Source organism: Hydra viridissima, unplaced genomic scaffold (assembly GCF_058129835.1).
Source record: "Hydra viridissima isolate aposymbiotic clone 2 unplaced genomic scaffold, HvirCarnegie_v1 scaffold_1, whole genome shotgun sequence".
Lineage (NCBI taxonomy): Eukaryota > Metazoa > Cnidaria > Hydrozoa > Anthoathecata > Hydridae > Hydra > Hydra viridissima.
The window spans coordinates 17,648,821-17,664,904 of NW_028324300.1; the positions used below are offsets into that span (position 1 = coordinate 17,648,821).

The 16,084-nt window shown below is 30.2% G+C and overlaps 1 protein-coding gene and 1 long non-coding RNA gene across 1 annotated transcript; one reads left to right on the top strand and one right to left on the bottom strand.

Annotated features, from left to right (window-relative positions):
- Positions 1-16,084, top strand: part of LOC149893664 (uncharacterized) — a 174,218-nt gene that overhangs the window by 42,499 nt on the left and 115,635 nt on the right.
- Positions 8,453-12,667, bottom strand: LOC149893670 (uncharacterized). Its single transcript, XR_016451540.1, has 3 exons — positions 12,630-12,667; positions 9,253-9,373; positions 8,453-8,559 (listed from the first exon to the last, which is right to left on the bottom strand). It is a non-coding gene; the product is annotated as an uncharacterized LOC149893670 (long non-coding RNA).

A 16,084-nucleotide genomic window follows, 5' to 3' on the forward strand; every position in this document is an offset into this window, starting at 1 on the left:
GTTCTTCGCCCGATGTAAATGTAGTACATTGAAAATTTGGGTAAAGTCTCCGCATCCGTTTATCTCTGGGGCTTTCCTGAACAGAGGTTTTTTTTATTTGCTCAAGTATTTATACCCTTCGAAAATCGACGTCCTTTAAGTATAAAAAAGCGTGTATTTTGCAGAACAGACAAAAATAAACCAATCAGATTGCAGAGAAAAGTAAACGAAAGAAAAAACGAAATCGACCAATTAGAAACGAGCTAGTGCCAATAAATCTAAAAATAGCGACCAGTCAGAAAATTCGAAACAGGTTCTGTGATGCAACTTCAGCGGGTGCAAAGTGTTCATTTTTCACATTCTTTTCTTTTGTGTGTTATGTTTCTTTCATGTTGTAATTGTTTTTGTTTTCTTATTTTTTCTTTTTCTATTTGCTCGAGTAAGATATTTTTTTCTTTTTTTTTTTGCTCTGTAGCTTCGACTTTCCCTGCCTTGACTGCATGCTTTGAAATACTGTCTTTTTTTTTCTATTTCCGTTTGGGACATGTTTTACCATCTATTTTTGCATTTTTTCCTGTGAGCTTGCAATTTTTCTTTGTGGCAAATTAAATAATGAACGATTTTTTTGTATTTATACTTAAAGACGAAAAATAAAAATGTTGGGAGAAGAAGTGTTGGACAATTCGCTAATCGAACCGACGCTTTTTATAACTCGGATAATTGTGGGGATTGTTCGACGAAAGACCATTTCAATATTGTCGACAAATTTTCTTCACCACTTGTTAGTTTCAAAAAGAGTGTGGGACGAAATACTTCTTAAAAAAGATCCTATCATTCACTTGCAGTCCATGATGGTTCCGGCTAATATGTCGCAGATGGAAAAAGAAGAAAACAAAAAAAAAAACAATCCCTTGATTCAAAAAGTCACGAATTATTTTAAAAACAATTCTTTTGAGTTATTTCACGAGCTTGTTTGAACGACGAACCTGTAATGTTGGATTGGATCACCGAAAAAGAGATTGTAGCAAACGGATGAGACGTGAAAGTGTTTGGTTTTAGAAAAGGCATTCGAAAGAAACCATACAATTGCCATTGCACTACAATGTTGATGGACGACCAATATTTGAAAAGGATCAACTTGAACAACGGAATAAAATAGCTGAGGTGGAACGATTTGCGGAGCGAAATTAACGACAATTTTTAAATGCAAGGATTGAGATAAAACAATTCTTTTTTGGAACGATCTAATTCCTTTTCCGAAAGACTCTCGCAAAATGAGCGAACCAGAATCCGATAAATTCAACATGAAGCTGTTCAATTCTTGCAATCAGTTTTTTTTTCCGAAGCCGAGCTTGTTGCCAAACAAAAAACCTCTTTTTGAGGAATTGAAGTGCGTGATGAATTATGCTTACATTTCAACTCATTTGCAATAGTTTAGGAATATTCATAATAATAATAATATTTAGCAATATCACGATTCTCAATACAATCTGAACAGCGCTAACGACAATTTGCACAGTTTCGCCAGACAAGGGTATAAAAAGTTTGAAAACGGAAAGAATTTTTAAAAAAACCCTATTGAATATCACCCTATTGAATATCACAACTTGCCTTTTTTATTTTCTGCTGAGCATGACAACAATTCGAGAGAACACAGCGTTTTAGACTTTATCAATCCTGATTGAAGGAAGTTTACCTATTTCTTTTCTATTAGCATCGAACCTCTAAATAAAGCAATAAAAAGCGGTAATGTGAGTTTAATTCGAACTACTGCTCGCGTTTCAAATGCGGGTCGTGTTTTTGGTGAAGATTCAAAAACAGATTTTCATTTCCCGTTTTTGTTCCAACGACTTTTGCAAGTTTGTTCAATGACATAAATCGTTCAAAAGAAGGTACGGGTGTGAAATATTATTACAAGTTCAATAAAATTAAACATTTGGACGATTTGTAGTATTAGAGCGATTATGGCTATAATTTTAAAATTGAAATGCACAATTACGGAAGACCGAACAAATGTTTGTCAATCGAAACGAGATACGGTTATTTATACGGTGAGGACAACACCTGAGTTATAAAAAACCAAACAGAAATCGAAAGCAACTTTAGAGACTGGCAACACATGTTATATCAAGATATGAAGGCTTGGGAGCATTTTCCTTGTTTACCGCCTCGCGCGTTCTTTTGAACATGTTTAAACTTTTGAAAGAAAAAAATCCTGTGGCAAGTTTCAAATACGATTTGAAAAATAACGACGAATTCAAAATGTTCATTAACGGTGATTTCAAAACTGCTAAGTTTAAACCTTATATGTACAACAAGAAAACCAATTTTGAAGCAAGGCTGTATCGCGATCAGGTGAAAGAAAGCTATTCGACGTCGGTGAAGCTTTCTTTGGTGACTTTGGGACTTTGGAAAAAAGAAACTCCCAAGCCGAACAAATCAAGTTATCTCTATTCGTTACAACTTCAAATGAACTTTTTGAGCGACGACGTCGTTCAAAAACTTATCTTTTATTGCACATACATATAACATCGATTGCTGGTGCAAATAAGACACGACGGAACAATTATAACCAATCGGAGAAAATATCATCCAATCAAATGTGTGCATTTGATCTTGTAATAGCCGAAAGACCGAGGGAAAAAAACATAAAACTGACGACTCTGTTCGAAACTTTGCTTTTGCACGGTGGCAATTACAGCATGAACTATGAAAGAAATCTTTTTGCTTTGATACTGTGTTAGTTGATGGTTAACGAGATTCAGCAAAAAAATTAAAAGAAAAAGTATTACCGTTTCGGGTGAACATTTACTTTTTTCTTTCTACATAACTTTCTCCTCCCTCGCTCCCCCAAAGAAGATTGTTGAGTTCAATTGACTCCTGAGATGGTTGAAAAATGTGAGGTTTATTTGAACAACGTGAAGATGAAACACGTGGTTGCATCGTTCAACTTGAATAGCTATTCCACGAAAAACAAAAAAAGAGTAAACGTTTCGTTTTTGACTAACCACCAACCTCTTTTGGAAGGTTAAACGTGCTATTTTGTGGTGAGGGACACCCTTGATTTTTCTAAATTCAGATGAACGTTTTTAAACTCTAAAAACGAAAAATTGTTATGTCAGAATTCAATCGATCCCATATTTTTGATGCAATGAACCCCATTTTTTTTAAAATCGACTTTTGTGTTGCGCAGAGATTTGTCAAAAGAAACGAAAGAAAAGAATCCGCTTCCGGTATTTAATATTCTAGTTGGAGGAAATTGTTTAAAAAAAGAGAAAAATGAGTCACATCAAAGCGTATTTGAAGACAGCTTTGGAATGAGGATGGTAAAAAACGAATGAATGAATGATTTGAAGAGTTGAAGGAAAAACTGGAACGGATAAAAAAAAGTAAAAAGAAGTATGTGGCAGAAGAAATGAGGAAGTGGAAAAAGCGAGAAAGAGAAAAATCGAAATGAAGAGCGATGAAGGTGAAAGCTATGTAGAAAGTAAATAAAAATTGAAAAGAAAAGAAAAAGAAAAGAAAAAAAGAGCTTATTGTGCAGCACGTTGGAAAATGTGGAAGAGGCAAACAAGGAAAGACAAATTCGAGCATGCGCAATGCGAACCGTAGTATGCAAAAGACCCGAAAAGCGTAAAAAAGAATGGGTTCAATAAAGTTTACAAAAAACTTTTAGTTTATTAGAAACCTAATTTAAAATATATTTTCGTTTTAAAAAGTTTAACAGGTGTTGATCTTCTTCTGTTACTTTGTGCTCCCTTGAAATCTCCATCAAACGTTTTATAAGGGAGATCAATTTTTCGTTTTCTTTTATAGTGTTGACTGAATTGCATTAACCAATAAACAGGTAATTTGCTTAAATCATTTTCATATAAGAACATTAAGTTTTTTAGACTTTCTTGCGTTCTTAACCAATAAAAAATACGTAGCAGGTTTTTCGTGTTGTTGTTTTTCAAGATGTTCATTTCGTTTTTTAATATTTGCTTCACATTGTAAACAAAAGCGTTGGAAAGTTAGTGAGATATGAAAGAAAAATACATTAACGATGAAGAGAGTGATAATGACAGTGACGACGTTGATATTTGTGTCGCGTCTTCGGTTCCCGCATATTCACGAAAACGGTAAAAAAAAAAAAAGAAACGGAGAAAAAAAACTTCCTGAGAAAAAAAAGAAGGAATTCAAAACGCTCATATTTTGTAAACGAAAAACAAAATCAAGATATGTCGATAACGAAAAGAACAAAAGATTTAACTGATTCTAAAAAATTATTATAAAATGGGTATTAGCGAGTTGCAACGAAAACATTAAAGTGATGCGATAACAATGCAACAAAAAAGATTTTTTTAATTATGGAGTTGTTTGTTATTTATGGTATAAATATAATCCATTTTGAACAAGATGCAATTTTGAGTTTTTTTAAATGCATTTTTCCAACAGGGGGCTTCGGACAAGTGTTAAAACGGGTAATAACCACCGCGTTGTCTTTTTCTTTTCTGTTTTTTTAATTCGTTGTCTGTGGCTAGGTGGATGATTTGGTGTATTTTTTTCTTTTCTTTCCAGCCACTCAATATTCTCTCATTTAATTTCCGTCACCGTTTCCACCGGGATAAGAAAAAAACAAGTCACCAACGCCTCAATAAGTGAAAACTCTTCCGCGCAATTCCTTTTTTTCTTTTTTTCTTTTTTTTTTTTTTTGTGAATTTTTTTTCAAAGCGTCACGTGATTAAAAAAGTTTTTCTCCTAATTCTCGAAAGTGTCTAAATAAAGGTTTTTATTCCTTGAATTGACGAGATACAAATCTTTTTGCGAACAGCTATTTTTCTTTAGTTAACGGTGTGCTCGACAAAGTGGCAATGCGTGGGGGCGTAAAAGTTGTTGACTTGATCTTTCGTAGCAACAATTTTGGCTAATCGATAATTGATTCTTAAAACGATGGCCTCGTTGCTGTTTTTGTGCAACTGATTGGGCGTGACACCGCTGTAAGAAGTGGAATTGATGATGTTATGCAAATCGTCGAGATACAAATCATAGTGTTATAAGAGGTAAGTTGCTCGCTCATTTGCAAACGCCTTTTGCAATCCAAGTTGCAAATAGCTTTTTCAGACCGATAGGCATGTCCGGTCTTTCTCGAAAAATGAGTAATTTGGTTTTCTTCGCACCATTCTTGGAACGAAGAATTAAAAAACTCACCGCCATTATAGATTCACAGAAAAACACGGTCTCTGAATTCTCTCTCGATGCCGCCTAAAATGTTTTGAAGAGCTTTCAAACGGCTTTGGGTTTTTTGTTCAAGCATCTTTGCAAATTAATTTTTCTGGAAACGCCCTCTCTGAATTTTTTATGTCGATGTAGCAAATGTCCGAGAAATTGCCGTGAAAATAGGCTCTCGGATCGGTTTATATTTTCATTTCCATTTCATAAGAATAAGAATTTCTCAAAGCCTCCCTCTTGTCAAATTTGGTTTTGGTCTCAATTATTTTGGTTCCGTGACCAAGCTACCAGCATGTTTTTTGTCGAAGCGTGTTCGGTTTGAGGAATACAGTTGTTGAAAATATTCGGCAGCTTTTCGTCCATTTTGTTTTTGAATTGCTTTTCGTCGGTCAGATAACGAAAAGTTTTTTTTCGTCGACCCGCAAAACGAATTCGCTTTTGAAGATGTTCTTCCACTTTTTGATGCAAAGTGCGGGATACCATCAATTTTCGATGATTTTTCGGATGACTTTTCAAATTGAAGTTGACTTTCAGTTTTCTGAGAAGTTCGTGAGCAAAAGCTAGTACTCTTTCTTTGGAATCGATTTCGTATAGCTTGAAATATTCTTCAATGATTTTATGGGCGTGTTTGAGCTTGTCTTTCAAGTGACAACCAACGGCGATAAATAATAACGAAATGGGTAATAAAGGTTGAAAGTTCCACGCAACATTTCGTTAAAGGACGAGATGATGTTGTTTTTCATTTTTTCAAAAAAAGTAAAAAATTTTAAATAAAAAAGTATTTTGCTAAACGCAAAAAACCGTTTGTTTTATCTGCTCTTAGTTTTTGAGACATTTCATTTTAAAATTTGTTTCCCTATATACTTGTTATCTTATGCCACCCGTTATATTAATTCTTGCGCAACATCTTCTTTTGAGCGCAATATCATCTTTAATTCCTTTAATGATAAGAAATCTTTCGAACACAGAGAATCTTAGAACAAGTTCACACATTTTAAACTTTTAAAATGAAAATATTTATGCTTACTCTGGCTAATTTATTCTCTTACATGTTTTTCTATTTGCGTTAAGCTGACCTTGATTTCCGTTATATCTCACCTAAGTACATTCTCTATTTCTTCCCTATATATCTCCAAAAATACTCGTCTCGTTCTTTTAAAATAATTTTTTAATGATCATTTTTTTGGTCGAGCGTTGGAATCATTTGTTGGAGTTGTATAATTGATGTTTTAAGTTGCATTACTTTCCTCTCAGAATAAAAATTATAATCGTTTTCTTTTAGAGAAAATGTTTATTTGTAATATTTATATGGCTTGTTTCACTTGAAGTTGTTACAGTGCTTAAGTAATTAAATATGTCACAGAATGTTCTTATCTCTTTATCTTCCATAATCATTCATTTAAAGAAATATTTATTTAAAGTAAATATACGAAGAAATTTTTGTTAAAAATTAAACAATCACTTTATTATTTGTTCCTATTCTTCATAAATCTTTTTTGAAATAAAGATAGCAAGATTTTTGGCACAATATGACTTCTAAAATGTTATTTTTTTACACGCTACTGTAGGCCAACTACTCAGACCTACTGCAAAAAACAGGACTACCAAGGATAAGATTTTAAAATTGAAAAGTTCGCTAGTAAGAAATATTGCAAGTAAACCTTTGAAAGTTCAACGTTTCAATAAAAAACGAACAAACTGTTCATTTATTGAAACATTAACTGAAACTCAAAAATAAAATTTCATTGATACTGATTTGTTCTTACTTCATTTTCCTTTTTTTTTTCTCATCATTTTAAAAATAGTTATTAAAGTTGACATAATGAACATTTACACAGTTGATGAATAAGTTCTCATCCTCAAGAGTAAAATTTTTAAAATAAGGAAAATAATTAGAGGCCATCCATTAATTACATTCTCCATGTAATTTTCTTCATTTAAAATTAAACGAGCAGTTTTTACGCGTTTTCATATCTCCAACATGTTTTTGACGAGTAATCTTATCAAATTCTCTATCGATGATTTCTGGGTTTTACAGAGACATTTGAATTGCTAATAGTAGCAACACAATGTTAAATTCGATATTTTGCAAGAGAAAAATTCTTAAATTGAAAAAAGATCCCTGAAATACAAATTTCACTTTTACTTATAATAAAACCAGAAAATAATAGTTTTGATGATATTTATCTTTAAAATTAATAAATAAAGTATCAAATTAAAGTAATTGACGTTTGGCTTTGCGACGTTACGTTTAAATCATGCGTTCGAATTAAAAGGCAACAGTTAACTTTGATATTACTGCAGAGATTCTTGAATTTTCCACGGTTCCGAGTACTCCAAAAGCTAATTCAGATAAACAAGGAAGTAGTTGCTCCCAGTGAAAGAGTTCCAAGAATAAAAGTGTTAAAGTTAAAAGGAGTTTTTTTGATAGAGAAAAAATATACATAACAGAGTGAATTTATAAACTTTTTATTAATAAGTTTGTATCTGTGTAAGAGAGAGAAATTTAACTGAATTCTAAAATATTTTAACTGAGTTTGCAGATTCGCTTACTAAAATTAAGGTCAGTTTGGATAACGCGAGGTTCTTACATAATAAAATCCCCCTAAGTGAGGTGACCCATGCGTAGGCTGACTTACACCCGCACTCACTGGTTATATAGCAATTTTTCAGATGAGTAAATTTAGATATTAAAATATCCGATAATTGGTTTTCATGTTTGAAAAGCAAAGTTTTATGTTACCTCAATAAAATAATTTTGATTCCCAGAGCATAGATCTTTTAACGACCGATTTTTTAGTATCCGCAGAGGCCTATATTTACCTACAGCTATTTTTAAAGATTGTATTTTTGACATTTGCATGATGCTTGAAAGATATTTTTGATTATATTATCAACATACATATCGGCTTAACTAAATTCATCGACATAATTTATGCTTAAAACATTTATTACAGTTATGTTCAGAAAAGTTAGAGGAACAAAGGTAAACACGTTTAAAATAGAACATATTTTAAATATTATTCCAATTTTATTTACAACAAATATAAACTTCCTTCTGCTGCATAAAACTCTTTCAAATAAAAACTTTCATAAATATTAAAACTTATTTAAAATAAAGTACAATAAAAATCTCTACAAAAACAAAAAAATTAACTTAAAAAGAGGCGATTGCTCAAAATCACGATAATTCACGATTAATCATGATAATTCACGATTAATCACGAAAAATCACGATAAATCACGATAAATTCTTGAATCAAAAATTTAAAACAAAAGATTATCCTAAACTAAATAGTTGAAAATTTACATTTTCTTTAAATTTTGAAGAATTCCTTCCTCTTCCCAACTCCTTATCTTTTTCCCTATCTAAATAAACATGCAAAACAAATTTTGTTATAAATAATAAACAAATGCCGTAATAAAAAAGAAAAAAATGTTATTAATAATAAACGAATTTTATAAATAATAAACGAATGTTATTAATAATAAACAAATGTTATGAATAATAAACGAATGTTGTTATAAATAATAAACGAATTATTAGTTTGGTAAAGTACACAAGTCATTGCCTTTTTTTGTTTTCTTTTTTTCAACAAAATAATGATCAACTTACACAAGGCCCAAGATTTTCAATTGAACAAAAAAGAAATAAGTCATGGTGAGATAAAATTTGTCTGCTGGGTGAAATGAATGTGATCAGCTTGTTTGCTTCTAAAATCAAACATTTGTGGAATTAAATGCACCAGTGTTGTATGATGTTGAAGATGATGCAAATGTCATTATGCCGCACAACTTTTAGACAGATCGTGAGCAAAAAATGCTTCACCAAGGTGTGAAGCCGGAAACGTTGTGCTGGTATGTAAGTGTGAGGGATATTTTGAGTAGAGTGGAAAAAGAAATTGAAAATTTATTTTTTACAGTGTAAATCTATTTCGAAATGAAATATTATATTTTTTGGAATAGTATAAAATCTTTGTAGCATAATATCTTTATAGATTTATCTTTAAAAAATTATTCATATACAGCTGAGAAAAACACAAAACTTCAAATTGAGCTTACCAAGTCCAGTTGAATTGCAGGCGAAAGATAGAATAAAGTTTCGTCTTTGGAACTGCATTGACTGTTGGTAGGTGCATTACTATCAATCCCATTTGGGCATCTGTTTTTTACAGCTAACAGTCTATGATGAAAATCAGTGCATGTGTTGGCTTTTTCGTTTATTTAGTTAATGCATAACTGAATAACTGATTATTAATAGAAAATATTAAAATATGATAAAATCTTAAATAATTGTTAACAAAGGTCAAAGCCAAGGATTTAACATCTAAAGTCGATAAATAGATTAAAAAAAGGTCTTGCGCCCTGGGGTTTTATAAAAAAAATCCAGCATCCTTTGGCATCATACATTACAAAATAAAGTAAAATGGTTATTACTGTTATGCACATAATACAGCTTATTTGAAACATTTTTGACTTATCAATAACTAATGTTATCACCTCTTGATGTTATTACTGCCTGATAGCACCATGGCATACTTTCAATTAGGGATCTAATTGTCTCTTAATAGATATCTCCCCACATGCATAAGACTTTATTGCAGCTCGTCAAGGCTTGTCAACATCCACCTTGTAACAACGTGGTGGATATTGACTTTTAACACGGCGTCCCATTATGTCCCAAAGATGCCCTATTGGGTTCATACCTAAACTATAAGCTGGCCACTTCAAAATTTCAATATTAACATTATTTAAATATTCAGTAACAATATGTGCTGTATGTGGTCTTGAATTATCCTGCATAATAAAGAATCCATCTCCAATGTATGGTGCAAAAGTCCAACATCCACCATCAACAATAAGAAGCTCTGAACAAGCTAATAAAGATATTCTACCCCATTTCATCAATGAGCCACCTCCACATAAAGTGGTTTCTTAAATGTTACAAGCAAAATATCTTTCATTTAGTCTTCTGTACTCTCTTGGGTGGGGATCAGTACTTACAAGGCAAAACCTTGACTCATCTGTTAATAAGACCTGTCTCCAATAATGTATTTCCCAATTCATTTGCCCCCTGAGGTTGTAAATTTAAAGCACAAAGTCTTCTTATCTTAATTAAAAGCAGTTCCATGAACCACAACAAGTTCTATTTGGAGACTTTGTGCAGTAGTGAACTGTTCTCTCAGTGTTCAAAGCAATAAAAATCAGTCCTCCACAACATTGGTAGCTCATGGTCTGCCTTAGTCATGTCATCTAGTGTGATCATTGGTCTCTAGAAACTTTAGTAGAACCCTACCAACTGTTGCATGAGACACTCCAATTCTTCTACCAAGTTGGCAATTTGTTAATTCTTCATTGGACAAAATAACAATTGCAACACATTCATCTCAACATAGATTTTCTCTAGAACGCTGCATTGCGAACAGAAGTGTTGTTCAAATGACAGTTACCTTTTCTACTGTTAAAACAATTTAAAACCAATACATACTTTCTTTTAGAAATGAGTTTTAATTACAGCAAAACATGCTACTTATGAAAAGCTGCTTTAATTTCAAAGTTAATTAAGGGAAATGGAATATAACCTACAAAAGGCATAACAATAATCATTATTATCGTCTTGGTAATTGATTAATCAGGGAAATAAGTAATATTTTTCAAAATAAGTTGGAATTTATAAGTGGTGCATTAATTTTGCTGATTAGTGTATATATATTGAATTTATATTTAAACATTAGCATAAATAATGACTCTATATATGTGATGCTGTTTTCTCATAAATAAGATATTACAATCATAATTTTGCAGAATGTTTTGTGCTGATGGCCGACTTTACATTCGAGTCATTATTTATGTAACGTCATTTTGCATTCAAAGATATTGTTAATTTTAAAACCCTTTACAATTAACATTCATAAATTACCATTTTTTATGTGGTAAAAAGGTGATGTGGATTCCTCATAATAATTTTTTTTTTTTTGAAAAAATGACCCTTTGATACTTCTCTTGGTGAAGTTCAGTAAGACACCTCTAGGTGTATTACTCAGCTTCATCAAGTAAAGGTTTCTTCTACTACTACCAGAGCAAACAGTAATTGATTAATATCAAGGAAATACCCAGGGGGTATATAAAGCTTCAACAGATCTATTGTTAAATTTACAGGAGATGAAAGATTTGATCTTCCACTAAAGAATTTCTAGTAGTTGTAGCAAAGAGCATTTAGTTTAAGAATAGCTGTTGACTGGTTTACCAGTCTTCAGAAGCCATACTATTTTACTGAGCCCTAAGCATTTTAAACCTGCACAAAAAATGTAAAGGTCTTGTTTAAAAGGATAACTAGTTGAAAATATCAAATGATGACTAGGTGAAAATATAAAAGTTCAGAAAAAGAGTATAGAATTTTCAAAAAAAATGGGAATTTTATTGTATCATTTAAAGTAAGATATTGAGTTCTTTACAGACTTCAGTTTCAACCTTACGATTTTAATTTTTCATAGTTTCAAAGTTTTTACTAAGATCTTTTTCTTTTTTATGAAATTTTTTTTATCAATTTTTGATTAGGTGTCAATACATATAACTTGGTGGTCTATCTTGTTCACAGTGTAAAGTTATTTGTTCAAATATGTTTATGCTAAACATTAGCTTAAATAATATCAACTAAGAATTAAAATTATTAACTTTAGAAACAATTTTTGAAACAACATTTTATAGATCTGGTACTTTATCATTTTGGTATTTGACTTTATTTGTCATCACTTAACCTCAATGGACACAGCAAACAATCATTTAGCAATTGAATATTGAGAAAAGTGCCAGTATAGATACACCAAGTAGCTTCTTAGAATAAATCGAATGTAAAACATTGCAAGAACATGGAACATCCTGAAAAATGATATATCTCTTATTGATAGATAGGTGATAATGATATGACTGGTATCTAGTTTTAAAACAACAAAAATTCAAACAGTATGTTATTTGAAACATTGGGCCGACATGAACTCATTTAAAAAAATCTAGCATAAGGTCTTGGTTTTTGGGCACATGCATAGCTTAACAAAATTGACCAAAATTTTAAATATTGCAATGTATTGTCTCTAATTATAAACTGCTAATTGTACTACGAAATTCCATTCTACATCAAATGATTGCATTATAACAGAAATAGAGAAATTATACCATGATATGCAACAGAATGAGAAAACTGTTGCTAGTTGCAGCTGCAACTATTGAAACTGGGAAACCTAATTGAGCATAAGTATTTTAAAAAAGTTTACAGTAAAGCAATAATGAAAGCTGAAATTAGTGCGCATTCCAATAAAATTCAAACTAAAATTTTTCTTTAATTCAAATGTTCATAATCTGCTGTAATAAAAGAGGTTGAAAGTGTAAAATAACAACTCAAACATAGTGCATTGAGATTTTTTTTACAAAAAAAAAATAACCTTCGGCTGAAATACCGACGCATCTGCACACCTAAGAAAATGAGAATACAAACCAAAACTGCTGCAACAACAGTGATAATCAATGGTAAACTAAACTTTTCTAGAAATAAAAAAAATTTTCAAAACCACATGTTTTGCTTCCTAAGCCATTTGTTTTTATATCTATAAAAAAAAAAAAAAAAAAAAAAAAAAAAAAAAAAAAAAAAAACATGTTTATTCATTTGTTTTTTTTTTTGTTTTTTTTTTCTACAAGAATTTGTTAGAACAAACAAATGTCAATTTGTGATTAAAAGAGGAGACAATCAAATTCTAATGGGTGCAATGCCATTTATTTTGTGGGCTTTATTACTTAATATAATTTATTTTTTAATAAATTTTTTTAATTTTTTAATAAGTTTTTACAATTCAAACACTTTTTTATAGAGCAGCATAGGAAAATAATCTTATAAAAACATTTATGAGATTAAGTTTTTATGAGATTAAAGATTTCTTTATATAAAAGGGGAGAAAAGATTACCTTGAAGAACTTTTGTTGATGGATTGTTAGTTAGATAGGCTCCGATATAGGAGGTACATCTTTCACCATCATAATCCCTTGGACATCTTACATTAAAAGCATAAATATATAATTAGAAAAAACTATTATAACAATAATAATACTAACAACAGTAAATTTGCATTAGTAAAGCAAAACATTTTTCAAAATCTTTCCTACTTGCAGATTGGTTTGCAAAGTAACTTGTTGAAGTCATCATGCTCTTTACATAACCCACCATTTTTATAATACCAGGATACACATCTATATCGCGCTGCAAAAAAGAAAACACAATCAAAATAATAGAGTATTTGATAATATTGAATTCAGAAAGTTACGGAATCAAGCTTAGAAAATAATTGCTAGAAAATTATGTAAACCTAAATGATCTTTTCAATGAATCAACTCAATCTGATTTTTTTGACTTTGATTTTAATAGTTTTCTTCAGGAAAAATTCCAAGTTTAGCATTTTTTGAAAAAAAAAAAGCCTTTGGAACTTGCCTAATGAACCATTCTCATACAATGGATGAAGATCCAATTTGTTTAGACAACAATAACCTGCGTATCCATTCTTACATCTAAATAAAATAACCACACCATATCATACATTCTTGGGGGATAAAAAATCTTTTGAACAAAAAAAAAAAACTAATTGGAGAAGCTTACAGACAAAAGGGTGGGACTTTTTCCTTTCCTTTCTTATCTATACAAACGCCGTGATTTAAACAGAAATCCTCTTTACATAGGAATGCATCTGGTAAACAAACAAAAAAAATTACTAAACATAAAGAATAGATGAAAAATAGATATTAAACATAAAGAGTATTTAGTAGAAAAAAATGGTGTTTATACTTGCCTTTTTGATAGATATACTTTTAAGTGCAATTTGTTATATTATTATTTTATAATCAAACTTAGTAAAACCTGTTGTTGAACATATTTTGAGTTGTTTCTTTAACTTTTGATAAATATTTTGAAAATATTTATCAGAAGTAGAAATAAAGTAGTTTAGTATTTAGTAGAAATAAAAGGTGTTTGTGCTTGCCTTTTTGATAGATATACTTTTAAGTGTGATTTATTTTATTGATGTATTTTGTTTTATAGTCAAACTTAGTAATACTTGTTGTTTAACTCAGAAAAATAAGTCAAATAGAGTTTTAAAGATTACCACAAAAAAGAATTATCTTTTTTTAAGAAATGTTAAAAAAGAAGTTATTTAGATGTAAATCCTTTAAAATAGAACTTTTGTAGAGATTAAAAATTAAATATTATATAGATGTATTTTGTTTTATAGTAAAACTTAGTAATACTTGTTGTTTAACATATTTTGAGTTGTTACTTAAATTTCTGATAAATATTTTTAAAATATTTATCAGAAGTTAAAGTAACAATTCAAAATATGCTCAACAGCAAAAATGTCAACTTTGGAAAATAAGTTATACAGAGTTTTACAGATTAAGGTTTTACCACAAAGAAAAATTCTCTTTTCTTAAAAATGTTAAAACAAAAAATTATTTAGACTTAAAACCTTCAAAGTACAAGTTTTGTAGAGAATAAAATTTGCCACAAGAAAGTTACCATTAATCCTACTAAGTTATGTTTTGCATATTTATTTTTCTTTCCAAATATTTTATTACAAATATAATTGTGAGCATGGTGATAATGAACAGAAATAAAAGTATTTCATAGTAGCACTGTTCAGATCAAAATTATTTTTAAAAAATAACTTTGATATAACTTTTGATAGTATATATAAATTTGATATAACTTTGATATTTTAAATAAAATAAAAACAAAAACTTATTCTTATTTTATTATAAATTATGTTTATATTTTAATTATGTTTCTATTTTAATTATGTTTTTATTTCAAAAATGATATAGGAACTGTACCAGGAGTGTTGCAAGTGAAACCATCAGACAATAAATCAATACCAGTAGGGCAAGCACATCTATATAGTTGATTATGCGAAAGTAAGCAAAGATGGCTGCAATAAATATTTGCACATGGATTGGAAACTAAATTGAAAGAACAAATTTATTTGGCTAGATCAAAAAAGTTTTAAAAAATAAACTTAAAAACACGTAATAAGTATGTTTTATACTCTCAGGTTGAAGAACCCCATTGTAAACTGAGATGATGCTATTACTTGATGGCGAGGCAATTAATCTGGTGACCTGACTCCCTTTAAATTTATTGCATTTTACCACAAAATCTTTTTCTATCCATATGACATCATCAAGAAACAATCCCAAAGTATATGGGCCTTCAAACCGTTGAGTCACCCTTTGAAAATCCTGACCATTTGTTCCAACACAATATATATAATTCAAATCAAACCAATAGATCATCTCAGTAGGAAAATCTAGTACCAGTGTGTATGGTAAAACTTGATGTGATTTGTAAACAATATGTTTTGTAGATTTTTCTCCATCCATGCTTACTGCCCAAATAAATCCCATTTCAAGCCAATACAAGAACCTTTTGCTACAAAACAAGCACATCAATTAATTAATCAGCATAGTGCTACCATAAATTGTAATATTAAAAAACATGCAATAAGGCGAACAAAAAAATGAGAAGTTATTTGCATAGGATCTCAATGAACCAATGTTATAAAAGTTTCATTTTGATAATAGTTCAAAAGTTCCATGGTTCAAAAGTTCACATTTTGCTTTTTCAACTTTTCCTTAATTATAATATATAATATGCATATATCAAATTGAAATATTAAACAAAAAGTCGAATCAAAATATCAACTTAATAACCAAATTAAACTTCAATATTTAAAAGAGCAACAGGGATGTCTTTTTTAAATAACTTTAAATTGTTTGGAAAGGAAAATCACATTGGAGAAGGATCTACAACGAGAGCATAAGGTTTGTTAGCATTCACAAGTTGCAGCATGTTACTTCCATC